This window comes from Copadichromis virginalis, linkage group LG16, assembly GCF_057382275.1.
Source record: "Copadichromis virginalis isolate Kocher_CV1m ecotype Utaka linkage group LG16, C_Virginalis_male_GT1.1, whole genome shotgun sequence".
In the NCBI taxonomy this organism is placed as follows: domain Eukaryota; kingdom Metazoa; phylum Chordata; class Actinopteri; order Cichliformes; family Cichlidae; genus Copadichromis; species Copadichromis virginalis.
In genome coordinates, this window is record NC_140633.1 from 163943 (window position 1) to 175442 (window position 11500).

The following is an 11500-nucleotide window of genomic DNA, read 5'->3' on the forward strand; positions in this document are numbered from 1 at the left end:
CCCCAGAAATTAAAACCGTCCTCAAGCAGAAGAGGAGGGCCTTCAAATCCAGAGACAAAGAGGAGTTGAAAAGGGTGCAGAGAGAGCTGAGGGGACTGATAAGGAATGGGAAGGAGAGCTACAGGCAGAAGATGGAGAACCAGCTTCAACAAAACAACGTTGGTGAAGTCTGGAGAGGCCTCAGAACCATCTCGGGCCACAAACAGCAGAACTCTCTGCCTGGGAGGGATGTGAGATGGGCAAATGAACTGAATCATTTCTTCAACAGATTTGACTCAGCCATGAGGCAGTCTGCAACATCGGCTGCAGACTCACCCACCCCCACTGCTGCTGCTCCACCTCAGACACTTCACACCTCCTCTATTCACCCTGCTCACTCCCCCCCACCCCCAACAACAGCATCTGTGACCAGGAGATATTTTATTTTGTATTCTTATGATCACAGTTATAATCAGAAGTATCAATCATTAATCATTTACCATTGTTGAACCAGTTGACAGAATAATCTTTGGACCATATCTATGTTAACATTAATCTACACAGATTATCAGTACTCTAATCAGTCTATTGTTGTTCTGTACTATTCATGTTATTTGCTTAAAGCTGTTTCACAGTTCTGTAATCACTCAGAAGCCTGTGGGGCCTGCTGGACCCTGCCTTGGTTCTATGTTCAGTTCTGCACGTACACAGGCCTTGAAAGTACATGCATGCTCTTATACAACACATGAATGTGTACACACACCCTTAGTAAGAATAGGAGGGTTGTCTGAGGACAGTTTTCTGATAGATATACTTTCACAATAGACACGAATAGATATACACACAACACACACTGGTTTTCTCTGAGTGCTGGGCTGAGTGGAAACATCTGGAGGCCTTATAAGGAGAACTTGTGGAGTGAGGGGAACTTCCTGAGTTCTGAGAACTGACTGATACTTATCATGTGACTTGACGTCATCATTGTAATAAAAGCTTTGTGAGATGCTTGTTCGGGGGAGATCGGCTCTAAAAGGCTTGTGATGCTCATCTTCCCCATATGTACATATGTATAATAAAAATCACTATTCTGACATCTACTGAGACCATGCAGTCGTTTGTCTCTTCCTCAAATTCGAACCCTGACAATCTGGTGCCGAAACACCGGTTTGAGGAGGGATATTTTAAGGAGCCTGGCTGACGGTCTAGTGGTGTCAGACGGACGGCCAGGAGCTACACTGAGTGATGGGCCCCGAAATATGAGAGGTAAGCACCGCCTGTTGACGGATCTCCAAAGGTGCCGAATTGGAAATGGAGCGCTAAATTAAAGGTTCACTCAGTGGGGCTTCTGTTCTGTCCGGGGTGATCTTGAGTAATTAGTTTTAAAATAGGGCATAGTAGTCTGAGTAAATTTATTGCTGTTCATTTTGGGGGTGAATTTTGAGTTAAGAAGTTATGTGTTTGAGTTAATACGGTGTAAGGTGTGTGGAAACAAGTAAATACGGTTTAAGAGGTTTATCTGTGGGTTGACTGGGAATGCCAGCCAGTCAATCGGTAGTGTAGGGATAATTTGGTTTTGATTGGGTAGCAAAAACGCGGTTTTGGGTCTCAGGTAATTAAACTGGAGGGCAGGGTACCCACAGTGAGGCTTTTAAAATAAGTAAATTTAATTTAGGACTGGGGCGTGGCCCCTAAGGGCGTAGTTCAGCTCAGCGCTGTGGCGGCGACACCTGACAGTGGACGCACCGTTAGGCTATTTGCTTGGTTGGTTGCCAGGGGGATTCGGGCGCCCCGAATAAACCGAAACGGTCGAAGGGAGACCGTTTCTTTTACTGCGCCAGATTGACAGATAGAGTCGCGGACCGGCCGCTTCCCATAAAAACGTCAGCTGCCTGTCAACTTTAAGTATAGCCAAAAGCGTGAGCCAGGATTTCATTGCCTTTCACGCAGCTGGTGGAGTTCCAGGTGTCCGGCGGGGTGCGGTTTTAAATTATCTAGCGTTAGTAATGAGGCCGTTTTCAAGGCGGCGTACTTGAAACGTGTAATTGATCAGCAAGAGCGAGGCTCTGGGCTGAAAGATGCTTTTAAATTAGTCAAAAATTTAGCAACACCAGCAGAGAAATAGAGAAGTGAGATAAAGTTGTTCTGGCATATGGTGTTTTCTTAGGAATTTGAGCGCTATCGGGAGGGCGTTCCCGAGGCGTGTATTGACCAGCAAGGCGAGGCCTGGGCTATAGGGGCTTTTAAATTAGTCAAAAAAGTTAGGTGTAACCTCTTCTGGTATGACGTCTATGCGGGCCCGTGTGTATATAGATTATAAATTACCGGTGTGTGTAAATAAGTTGTATAAATCTGTTGGATCTGAAACTCCTGCTAAAAAACTTCCTCTCTACAACTCTTTTCTCTTCTCTCCCTCTTTCTCTCAGTTGGGATTCTGTGTGTGTATGTGTGCTGGAGAAATAAAAAAAAGGAAAAGGGTCTCTCTCTGTCTCTGTGAGAGAAAAAAGGTGGGGGCCGAGTGAGCCCGCGGGGCCGAGCGGGTCCGCGGGAGCGAGCGTGTATGCTGTATGGGGAAGGAGCGAGTGAAAAGAGTAACCGAGTATTTGGTGATTTTTTATTATTTCAGAGGCACTGGGTAAGAGTTTTGACTTTAGCTGTGAGAGTTGTGAAAAGAGCAGGTTTTTCTTTTGTTGTAGACTGTGAGTAATCGGTGTTTTTCTGCCTAGTGCTGCGTGGAAGACACCGAAGTGTAGAAATGTTTGTGGTTTATCTTTGTTTGACGTTTTATATAGAGTTGGTTGATTCAGGGTGATTTCTCCCGTTTAAGGGAGGAGTTGCAGTGTGGTTATGTTAAAGCTTTGCTGTAGGGGTATGTGTGTGATTTTGTGCTGGCTTCGCATGTTTAAATGGATGCATAGAAGTTTGTCAGTGAGAAATTGTTATGGTGGGGTTTAAAGTTAGTAAAGAGTCAAACAACGCCCACTGTTTTAAAAAGGCCCAAAACGTCATGAAAGACACCTCACATCCTGGCCACTCCCTGTTCGAACTGTTGCCCTAAGACAGACGGTACAGGGCAATCAGAGCAAGGACTAATAGACTCAAACACAGCTGTTACCCAACTGCAATAACACATCTGAATACTACAAAATGTCCACCATGCCACTCTTGTGTTAATCTATGCACGGTCTGAAGCATGACTGTGGGAATACTTAGTATGTTAAGTATTCTATCTATTTTATTTATTGAATTTTAGTGTTTTTTTATATTTGATATTGCTAGGGATGATGCAATGATCGGGGACCATTCTTAATGTCGTTGGTCTCATGACAATGGCTATAAAGATTCTGATTCTGATTCTGATTCTGAAATCCACCCTCCTCAAGAGTTCAATGATTTAGGCAGTTATGTTTATACAAATACTAAATGTATGTTTAGTGTCTTCATACAGGTGTTTTTTTTCTTAACCTGGAAACCTGAGCACGGCAGCAGAAGACAGGCCAAGCTTTGGCTAAAATTCACGGCTGGACACCAGAGTTGTCCTCACCCCTCCCGGAAAAAAAAAAAAAAAAGAGAGAATGTAGTTTTAGGCGGGTTTTTCTCGCTGAACTGCTCTGGGTGCTGTGTCCCTGAATCTCACCAGTGTTAACCTCTGGCGGAAGACATGGGGAAAGGGAAGAGATGTTCCTGGTAAATCACTGAAACAAATAAAACCACACACAACCAGAGGAAGGTATGAGAAGTGTGAGGAACAGACACATGTGCGTGTTAGAGATATGCCTCGTTTGAGAAAAGTTAAATTAACCCATATACAGACGCACCCATACATGCAATGAAGAAACAGCTTACATACATGTGCACGTACATGCAAGGTTAAAGTAGCGACACTTAACATACACCTGTTTTTAAATGATATAGTTTATACATTACTGACAAATAAACTCTTTGGGTTGCAGGACAACAACGTAACGTCAAAAGACAAAGACACTGGTCTGATGATTAAGTGAGGACACGACAAATTTAGTGGTTAAAAGGGTCGACTTGGGACATGTTTTTGTTGATTGTTTAAGACAAATGACTACTGAATGGTAGAAAATTCCTTTTTAGGTTTCTAAACAGGATCTTAAGAATTTTAACACGTACCTGTGTTGTCCTGTCAACTTGAGGGGTTATGAGTTGATTATATGGTGAGAAAAAAAAAAAAAACAAAAAAAAGGGGGGGAGACGAGATCTCGTTGTTTCTCCCCTTTCGGGATAACACAGCCAACACAGCACAGCCAACACAACATCATTTTCCTGTTCGCCTGTTTTGTTTTGTTTTTGTTTTTTCCGAAAGCCGAAGCTGACCTGGACTCCTACCCTCCCCTCTACCATCGTTGCCCTCTCCGCGACCATCTTTGACCCTTTGACCCCTGAAGGCCACAGCAGCTGGACTCACAATAACAACTTGAGGATGTCAACAGCGCTGCAAAAAAGCGATCTCATGCAGCAGAGACGGAGAGCACTAAACCTAAAGCCCGTTTCACTACACGGGGGAAATTCCCAGGCTGCGTCAGTTGACAGAGCTGTGACGAGACGCGCATTAAGCCCGGAGGAAAAGGGACGGTGAGCAGAAGAATGCTGACCTCTGAGAAGAGCCGAACGGAAGAGCTGCAGAAGGCCGTGGAGCAGAGTAAGGACAACATAAACAGACTCCAATCTGACGTGGAAGGAAAGACTCTGAGGTTTTTTGCCCTCAGTAAGAGCTTAAGGCATCAGAGCAGAAACTGAGCATGGCTCCGGAGGAGCTGGCTGCTAATGGAACTCATCAGTCAGATGTGGAGCTTCACGTACAGGACTTGTAATCAGGCGGAAGCTTGCTGGAGCAGGAGGTCGTCAGACTTGACGCAAAGCTCCAACAGCAGGAGTAAACCCTGAAAGACCATACAGAAGCAAAAGGGTCAAGGTACAAGGAGAAGATGCAGGCAGCTGCAACAACGGATGAAAACAGACCCTAAGAGGAGGGGAGGACCCTAGGGCATGCTTCAGGCCGCTGGTTTACCTAAACTACAGAACAGGAAGGTGATGAACACAAACATACACCAACACACGAACACACACTTCTGCATGCGCCTACTTAGAATGAAGAGAAACACACACATGAACACTTGTGCACTCGCTAAGGGAGTAAAAACTGATACATACCCATGCACTAAAATCAAAATGTTGATTTAATTTACTAAGAAGTGACACACAATGCTCCAGCTGCTGCAATGAAGAATGCTTTACTGACAAAGGCTCAATGCTGCACACGACAACGTCAAATACAGAATTTGCTATAATAATAAGCCCAGAGGGCATTTGTGTGGTCTGGGGAGCAGAGTCCGGAGCGGTTTGGTTATGAAAACGATGCCTGTGCGAGATATCTGGGGCTTAAGGCCTCGACTCAATTGTTTACTGTACACTAAAAAGAAAAGAAAACAGCCTGAGCACTGGTGCAGAGTGAAATCGATGAATTAACAGTGTGAGTCTTATTTCAGAGCGCCACGTCATTGTGATGGAGATTTAATAAAGGAGGAACACACGGACAAAGAAGAAGAGAAGGGGGGACAGCCCTTGAGCACGATTGCCTGAGGCATTAAAGTTCTGTACTAAATTCGGGTTTCCAGTGGGAGAAAAGTCACGCAGTGCCAGTAGTAGAGCTAGGTTGAGTGATGATTCTAAATTACTGTAAGTAAATCATCGTACACCGTTCAAGTTTCATGATAACGGGGATCTAGACTTTGTTGAACCCTAGGCAATTTGAACAGGTAAAATTCGAGTGACCAAGTAGCAGTTGAATAAAAGTCATTGAATAAGTGTTGAAATAAACTGGCAGAATTAAGAGAATTAAAACATTTCAAGAGCTTAAATTACTTAATGGTTCAATTTTGTTTCACGAACGCAAAACATATAGGTTTAGGAATATGAAAAGGTTGAGGTGGTGTTGATTTGACTCTGTGTAGGTTTAGGTGGGTATTTTTAGAGATGGGAGGAATATTCAGTGACAAGTCCTAAGACCCGGGCGTCTGCATTTTGTTTTTGTTATTTTTCATTTTATTTTGTTTTATATTTTGAACAGTGCACTGATTTTTGTTTGTGAATCTTTTCTTTAAGCAGATCTGCACATCGGAAATTACAAGCATTACACGTCGGCGAGAAAATTGTTGTAAGTGAGTTTCTCCGCATTGAAATGGGTTCTGGAGGAAACACTTGTGGGGACAATTAGAAACGAGAGTCCCTGTTTAAAAAAGGATTCAGCGAGGTAATCCAAATTCAAGTTCTTGTTTTCTTTTTGAGATGACGTCATTTTGCTGAGTGTGGAAACTAAATGCGACGACAGGTTTCACTATCAGCAAAGAATGGATGAATGGATGAAAGACTGGAAATAAAAACAAACGGACTGACTGGTAAAAGATGACAAGACTAGACCATGACTCAAGGTTAACCACCTCCACCTAGATAGGATAAAAGGGTGGATGAATTTATGTGTGTTTCTTTTTACAGGAGTAGAAGGATGACAAAATATTCGAGGATGAGTGAACCTGTAAATGCCATTTTTGTGTCTTGTGTGGCTTACAGAGGTAACTGCGCAGCGTTACCATTTACATTTTCTTCCCTACAGGGTTACAGTTTTAATGTTTTTCTATTACAGGATTTCTGGGCGGATGTGTGAAGAAACGGTGTTTATGGGTTAGGAGTTGGGGATGCTATTACACTGTATTCTGGTGAGAGTGTTGGGGGAGACACACCCTGTCTTGAAAACTGTGATTCTTTTACAGGAAATGTTTTTATAGCACCTATGGAATGAGGATGGCTGACTACGGTCAATGTGCTGCTGATGTTTGCTTTGCTTTGGTGAGAAGGGTGCAGTAGAAAACAGACAAGTGACATGAAAACAAGTAATAATAACAAATAACAAATTTGGGGACAGTTTGACCTAGAGCCCACTAACTGGCCATTAGGGGCTCTCTCTCTCTCTCTCTCTCTCTCTCTCTCTCTCTCTCTCTCTCTCTCTCTTGGAGTAATATTGCCCAAAGGGTGAATAAAACAAATTGCGGCAATAATAGTGGTTTAATGATTGGAGAAACCTGAACATGATACTTGTCTGTTGTGCTGAATCGTTTATTACTCTTATGATTTGCAGGTGGTTGTAAATAAGCTGTTTACTTTAACAGGTTTGCTTTTTAGCTGAATTGCAAAATACAACTAGAACGATTAATTGAGACTAATCGCTACTAACCTGTAAATGAGGAGGTTCTATATAAGGAGGAATTAAAACAGGTATAAAATGCATCTGATCTTTAATTGCAGGTGGGACCATGAAGATTTTTTGGTACAGATTGCGGGTTGTTGCTCATTATTGAAGTGTGCTCATAACGGTAAAAGCTATATAGGGGGTCTATCATTTGGTCTGTGTTTTAATAATTTAGGTATGGCAAAATTAAAGGTTTCTAGACAATTTAGGGAACGAGTGAGAAGCATAATTAGATGATCAGAAACTGAGTACTACACTCAAGTTAGAATTAAGAATGCCCAATTTGTTTGAGGTCTGCTGTTCATTTTTATACACACATTGCAAATGTGCTTATAAGGAGCTGGCACTTAGTCTGTGAAGGTCAAAAGCTTCATCCGACAACGGATCGGATTGATATATTGGAGCTATTGACTTCACGTGCAGAGGGTTAAATGCATGCACGCTTACACACATAAGCATGGCATAGGATTGGAATAAACAAAGTCAACAACATTAGGTTAGGAGAGCCAGCGCAGGAGAGGTGTTGGCTTTCTGTCTCTTGCAGAGAAGGGAACAGACGCCAGATGGGGACACGGAGATATGGGGATCCTTCACAGCAACTGGGGTCAAGTGTCATGGCCTTGGGGCTCCTTGATAAGATGGATCCCATAACCACAGCGATAACCAGGAAGGGGTTGGCGAAACCTAGGAACACCAGAGACCAACGTGGTTCGAGAGGCTTTTGGTAAAAAGGGGGACACGGCGGTGACAACGGACAACAAACACACAGATCTGTGTAGCGACTGAAGGGTGGTCTAACCCCGGAAGTCGAGGAAAGAAGAATCCGAGGGCGTTTCTTCACTCCAAGAGGAGGTGGTAAAGGGGCCTGAAGCGTGTCAGGCTGAAACTCGAGTCTGAAGCTAAAAGAACAGCTGGGTTGTGGGAAAATTGGAAAACAACGGAGGTGTTGGGATTGATAAGTGTCATAACGTGTTTGTTTGGTTTGGAAATAAATCCTGGTGTGAGTTGGGCTGGCAAGCCAGCCCAAAGAGGAGGAATGTGACCAGGAGATATTTTATTTTGTATTCTTATGATCACAGTTATAATCAGAAGTATCAATCATTAATCATTTACCATTGTTGAACCAGTTGACAGAATAATCTTTGGACCATATCTATGTTAACATTAATCTACACAGATTATCAGTACTCTAATCAGTCTATTGTTGTTCTGTACTATTCATGTTATTTGCTTAAAGCTGTTTCACAGTTCTGTAATCACTCAGAAGCCTGTGGGGCCTGCTGGACCCTGCCTTGGTTCTATGTTCAGTTCTGCACGTACACAGGCCTTGAAAGTACATGCATGCTCTTATACAACACATGAATGTGTACACACACCCTTAGTAAGAATAGGAGGGTTGTCTGAGGACAGTTTTCTGATAGATATACTTTCACAATAGACACGAATAGATATACACACAACACACACTGGTTTTCTCTGAGTGCTGGGCTGAGTGGAAACATCTGGAGGCCTTATAAGGAGAACTTGTGGAGTGAGGGGAACTTCCTGAGTTCTGAGAACTGACTGATACTTATCATGTGACTTGACGTCATCATTGTAATAAAAGCTTTGTGAGATGCTTGTTCGGGGGAGATCGGCTCTAAAAGGCTTGTGATGCTCATCTTCCCCATATGTACATATGTATAATAAAAATCACTATTCTGACATCTACTGAGACCATGCAGTCGTTTGTCTCTTCCTCAAATTCGAACCCTGACACATCCAATACACACTCAACACAAGGCTCCAGCTTGTCTCTCTCAACCACCCAGGTTAGGAGGGAACTGAGGAGGATTAATGGCAAGAAGGCAGCGGGTCCAGATGGCATCAGCTCGAGGGTCGTCAGGTCCTGCGCGGACCAACTGTGTGGGGTGATGGAGCACCTCTTCAACCTGAGCCTGAGGTTGGGAAGAGTCCCACAGCTCTGGAAAACCTCCTGTGTTGTACCAGTGCCAAAGACTTCACGCCCCAAGGACCTCAACAGCTACAGGCCGGTGGCTCTGACATCCCACCTGATGAAGACCCTGGAGCGGTTGGTCCTGGCTCAGCTTCGGCGCCTAATAAGCTCATCACTGGACCCACTTCAGTTTGCCTACCAGCCTGGCATTGGAGCGGATGATGCCGTCATTCACCTCCTACATCGTTCCCTCGCTCACCTGGAGACCGCTGGAAGCACTGTGAGAATCATGTTCTTTGATTTCTCCAGTGCCTTCAACACCATTCTTCCCTCGGTTCTAAAGGACAAGCTGGTGAACTCTGGAGTGGACCATCACCTCACTACCTGGATCCTGGACTACCTCACCGACCGACCACAGTATGTGAGGACTCAGGGCTGTGTGTCGGACAGGGTCGTCTGCAGTACGGGGGCCCCACAGGGAACGGTTCTGGCTCCGTTCCTCTTCACCATCTACACTGCAGACTTCTCCCACAATTCCACCCAGTGCTTCCTGCAGAAGTTCTCTGATGACTCTGCAATAGTCGGCCTCATCACTGATGGGGACGACAAGGAGTACAGAGGTCTGACCCAAGACTTTGTGGACTGGTGCCAGCTGAACTACCTCCAGATCAACGCCAGTAAAACCAAGGAACTGGTGGTAGACTTCCGCAGGCACAAGCATTCTCCACTGCAACCACTGAACATCCAAGGTATGGACATTGAGGCTGTGGACAGCTACAGGTACCTTGGTGTTCATCTGAACAATAGACTGGACTGGACTCATAACTCAGACGCCCTCTACAGGAAAGGGCAGAGCAGGCTGTACCTGCTGCGGAGACTCAGGTCGTTTGGAGTGGAGGGCCCACTCCTGAAGAAATTCTATGACTCTGTTGTGGCTTCTGCTATCTTTTATGGCGTGGTCTGCTGGGGCGGCAGCATCTCTGCTGGGGACAGGAAGAGACTGAACAGGGTGATCCGAAGGGCCAGCTCTGTTCTAGGATGCCCTCTGGACCCAGTGGAGGTGGTGAGTGACAGGAGAACGGCGGCTAAGCTGTCATCCCTGATGGACAACATCTCCCACCCCATGCAGCAGACTGTGACAGCACTGAGCAGCTCCTTCAGTGGGAGACTGCGGCACCCACGGTGTGGGACGGAGAGATTTCGCAGGTCTTTCCTCCCCACTGCTGTCAGACTCCATAATAAAGACTTTAACTGATCAAGCACACACATCCATACATATGCAATAATACTAAGTGCAATAATCCTTTCTGTCATCGTTGTATTTTTACTCAGTTGTATATAGTATTTGTATTTGTATTCTATTTTTATCTTATTGTATATTTATTTTATTTTATTCTACTGTATATAGTATTTTATTTTATTCTATTCTGTACAGTTGTGTACTGTATTTATTCTTATTGTATTCTAATTTTTGCCTTATAACTTTTGCACTGTCCACTTCCTGCTGTGGCAAAACAAATTTCCCAAGTGTGGGACTAATAAAGGTTATCTTATCTTATCTTATCTTATCTTATCTTATCTTATATGCACTTACTCCACACTCAACCAACGTGGAGACAGACATAAAGAGACGTTGTACACACGATCACACTCCCCAAGCGTACTCTACAAACCGGGTCTAGGTACCCTTGCCCCTGGAGGGGGGAACTGCACCCAGACCCAGGTGGTGTTACCCTTTTCCCTGCGGTGGGGGGAGGCAGACCGCCCCGACTCCGCAGCAGCAGGGAGGCCCCACACTCCAGACCGCAGTCGGACGGCCAACTCCTCCTCCTAGCTCCCCCGCTCCAGCAGGTCGCAGAGAATGGGGGTGAGAGAAGACTCCAAACCTCCCTCCACCCGCTCATTGTAGTGTTGATGCATGTGTGTTCTAAGGTGCATTTAAAACCCAGGAGGGCATGGAGCTACCTGCCAGAGAGCAGCAGGTAAGCGCATGGTCCCTCCTGCTGGCCCTCAATGTCTACGTGTATTTAACATTGAGAGGTGGGCAACGACGCCAGGGGTGGGGTGTACACCCTGATGGTACTTTGGATTCCGTGTATCGTGCCCACCCCCAAGATCCTATATGTATGTGTAATGAGAGTGTGAGTAATGTGAATGTCTAAGTTGTGGGATAAAATTGAGGCAGAGGCAGCCAGAAGGGGACGGGTGGCCTCCTCTGCACCCTGGTGACATACCCCTACTCCAAGGTCCTGCATGTGTGGGTGGTTGTGGTGGAGCGGGAAGAGGGAGGCAGCTGGAGATGGGGAGGGAAGGAC

General features: G+C 45.0%; 1 long non-coding RNA gene across 1 annotated transcript; it reads left to right on the forward strand.

Annotated features, from left to right (window-relative positions):
* Positions 1–409: 409 nt before the first annotated feature.
* Positions 410–8959, forward strand: LOC146690006 (uncharacterized). Its single transcript, XR_014915601.1, has 2 exons — positions 410–7138; positions 7306–8959. It is a non-coding gene; the product is annotated as an uncharacterized LOC146690006 (long non-coding RNA).
* The last annotated feature ends 2541 nt before the right edge of the window (positions 8960–11500 follow it).